Source organism: Xenopus laevis, chromosome 6L, assembly GCF_017654675.1.
Source record: "Xenopus laevis strain J_2021 chromosome 6L, Xenopus_laevis_v10.1, whole genome shotgun sequence".
Lineage (NCBI taxonomy): Eukaryota > Metazoa > Chordata > Amphibia > Anura > Pipidae > Xenopus > Xenopus laevis.
The window spans coordinates 129,403,422-129,407,698 of NC_054381.1; positions in this window are offsets into that span (position 1 = coordinate 129,403,422).

Below are 4,277 nucleotides of genomic sequence, written 5' to 3' on the forward strand. Positions count from 1 at the left end.
CAACTACCTCTTCAGCATTTTGGGAGTTCAGGGTCATTGGCTTTTTAAAACTGGGCAATTTGCTAGGGCCACAGGATTGCATAGCAGCACGGCCCCTAGCACGGCCTCTGCGTGGCGGCCTGCCTTTGCCTGGCATTATTTTTAAAAAAACAACAACAACAACAAAAACTCAGTTGGTTTTTCTGGAAACGATAATACACACAGCTAGATGGCGGGTTGAAGAAAACACTGTGCAAATAATGCCTACAAAGTCAACGTATACACTACTACAGCGGTGGATACGGATTACGTAAAATATATGAATGCTGCTTGAAAAAAAGTAACTCAAGTGGTTTTTCTAGAGACGATAATATTATCAATATTTAGACAAAATGTGAACAAGGTCACACAGCTCGATGGCGGGTTGAAGAAAACAGTGTGCAAATAATGCCTACAAGGTCAACGTATACACTACTACAGCGGTGGATACGGATTACGTAAAATATATGAATGCTGCTTGAAAAAAGTAACTCAAGTGGTTTTTCTAGAGACGATAATATTATCAATATTTAGACAAAATGTGAACAAGCTCACACAGCTCGATGGCGGGTTGAAGAAAACAGTGTGCAAATAATGCCTACAAGGTCAACGTATACACTACTACAGCGGTGGATACGGATTACGTAAAATATATGAATGCTGCTTGAAAAAAAGTAACTCAAGTGGTTTTTCTAGAGACGATAATATTATCAATATTTAGACAAAATGTGAACAAGCTCACACAGCTCGATGGCGGGTTGAAGAAAACACTGTGCAAATAATGCCTACAAGGCCAACGTATACACTACTACAGCGGTGGATACGGATTACGTAAAATATATGAATGCTGCTTGAAAAAAGTGACTCCGGTGTTTTTTCTGGAGACGGTAATATTATGGATATTTAGACAGAATGGGAACAAGGTCACACAGCTCGATGGCGGGTTGAAGAAAACAGTGTGCAAATAATGCCTACAAGGCCAACGTATACACTACTACAGCGGTGGATACGGATTACGTAAAATATATGAATGCTGCTTGAAAAAAGTGACTCCGGTGTTTTTTCTGGAGACGGTAATATTATGGATATTTAGACAGAATGGGAACAAGGTCACACAGCTCGATGGCGGGTTGAAGAAAACAGTGTGCAAATAATGCCTACAAGGTCAACGTATACACTACTACAGCGGTGGATACGGATTACGTAAAATATATGAATGCTGCTTGAAAAAAAGTAACTCAAGTGGTTTTTCTAGAGACGATAATATTATCAATATTTAGACAAAATGTGAACAAGCTCACACAGCTCGATGGCGGGTTGAAGAAAACACTGTGCAAATAATGCCTACAAGGCCAACGTATACACTACTACAGCGGTGGATACGGATTACGTAAAATATATGAATGCTGCTTGAAAAAAGTGACTCCGGTGTTTTTTCTGGAGACGGTAATATTATGGATATTTAGACAGAATGGGAACAAGGTCACACAGCTCGATGGCGGGTTGAAGAAAACAGTGTGCAAATAATGCCTACAAGGCCAACGTATACACTACTACAGCGGTGGATACGGATTACGTAAAATATATGAATGCTGCTTGAAAAAAGTGACTCCGGTGTTTTTTCTGGAGACGGTAATATTATGGATATTTAGACAGAATGGGAACAAGGTCACACAGCTCGATGGCGGGTTGAAGAAAACAGTGTGCAAATAATGCCTACAAGGCCAACGTATACACTACTACAGCGGTGGATACGGATTACGTAAAATATATGAATGCTGCTTGAAAAAAGTGACTCCGGTGTTTTTTCTGGAGACGGTAATATTATGGATATTTAGACAGAATGTGAACAAGGTCACACAGCTAGATGGCGGGTTGAAGAAAACACTGTGCAAATAATGCCTACAAGGTCAACGTATACACTACTACAGCGGTGGATACGGATTACGTAAAATATATTATGGCTGCTTGAAAAAAGTCACTCCGGTGTTTTTTCTGGAGACGGTAATATTATGGATATTTAGACAGAATGTGAACAAGGTCACACAGCTAGATGGCGGGTTGAAGAAAACACTGTGCAAATAATGCCTACAAGGTCAACGTATACACTACTACAGCGGTGGATACGGATTACGTAAAATATATTATGGCTGCTTGAAAAAAGTCACTCCGGTGTTTTTTCTGGAGACGGTAATATTATGGATATTTAGACAGAATGTGAACAAGGTCACACAGCTAGGTGGCGGGTTGAAGAAAACACTGTGCAAATAATGCCTACAAGGTCAACGTATACACTACTACAGCGGTGGATACGGATTACGTAAAATATATTATGGCTGCTTGAAAAAAGTCACTCCGGTGTTTTTTCTGGAGACGGTAATATTATGGATATTTAGACAGAATGTGAACAAGGTCACACAGCTAGATGGCGGGTTGAAGAAAACACTGTGCAAATAATGCCTACAGGGCAAATAATGCCTAAAAGGTCAACTTATACACTACTACAGCGGTAGTAAAATAAAAAAAGTAAAATAAAAAAAAAATGAATATTAAAAAAAAAAAATTAAAGTTGGTGCTGCTGAACTACTAGGAGCAGCAGATTAGCACACCAGTCCCACTCCCCAACACTGCTAGACTAATAGCACTGGGCTCTTATAGTAGTAGTAGTAGTAGTAGTAGTAAACAACAAAAAAATAAATAAAAGCAGTCCTTACAAGGACTACTGTTATTGCAGCAGTCAGCAGATGAGATCAGAAGCAGGACAGCTGCCCACTGCAGCTACATACAGAGCACTGCAGTAGAAGGTAGATTACTAGCCAGCAAAGCTACCTAAGCTTAAATGTCCCTCAAACCCCTGCAGACTTCTGTCCCTCCAATAACAGAGCAGTATCAAAACGATTACTAGCCAGCAAACTTTCAACTGTCCCTGAAATCACTAACAGGCAGCAGCTCTCTCCCTACACTATCTCTTCAGCACACACAGGCAGAGTGAAAAAACGCTGCAGGGCTTCGGTTTTTATAGGGAAGGGGAGTGGTCCAGGGGAGAGCTTCCTGATTGGCTGCCATGTACCTGCTGGTCTGGGGTGAGAGGGCAAAAAAAAGCGCCAACAATGGCGAACCCAAAATGGCGAACGTCGCGCGACGTTCGCGAACTTCCGGCGAGCGCGAACACCCGATGTTCGCGCGAACAAGTTCGCCGGCGAACAGTTCGCGACATCTCTACTACCTGTACCTAAACCAATAACAGTCTGAGTCAAGTAGGATATCTGTCTCCCGCCTTTCAGGGATACTTTATTTACTGGATTGCCACTCTATCCTGTCTCTCATCTAGTCAACTAAAACTGTAATGGGGTATGTCTATGAAGATTCTCAATTATCCAGGTCATGATATATACAGTATCTAGTAGAATTAAGTCAGTAAAATTGGACATTTAGGGGGTTATTTATCAAAGGTCAATTTTAGAGCTATGTCAGTTCTAAAAAAAGAGACTTTGAATGGTTTCTCATTTACGAAAACTTAAGTGAAAAAGCTCAAATCAGCGAGTTTGGGCTTCACAACCCGAAAACTCAAATCGATCGAGTTTTGGCAATAAAAAAAGAAAAACTCAAATCGCTCGAATTAATCTAGTTTTTGAGCTAACCCCTCCGAAAAAAACTCATGAAGGATATTAACATTCAAGGGACCTTTGCCATTGACTTCTACATGACCTTTTAGATGGTGTTTTTTCGGATTCAAGCTTTTTCCAGGGTCGGGTATAATAAATCTCGAAAAATGTTAGCTTTTTTAAACCCAAGATATCAATTTTTGACTAAATTCCCTTGAAAACGTGCATTTTTTGTGGAAAACACAACTCAACCATTGATAAATAACCCCTTAGAGTTTTTGTTTTCAATTGAAAAAGCACATTGTTATGAGTCACTTGACTTCTTAATAAATCTATTGTTTCTGAGCCATTAATTTTTAGTGATTCTGAGTGAGTATTCTGGCACCAAACTCACTCAGGTAGTGTACAGCCTTGTAGGTATACACTCTTATATCTTCTATCAGCAGTTCCTACATGGCTCAAAGAATGCACATCTCTGTTTAATAACTGTATAAGGCTGCAGAAACATTCAAGGATCCTTGATAAACGTTGGATGCACAAGTATGAATAAATATTAATTTTCTTCACTGAACATTGGAGTGTGGGTCCCTGTCTAATTGATATATATATATATATATATATATATATATATATATATATATATATATATATATA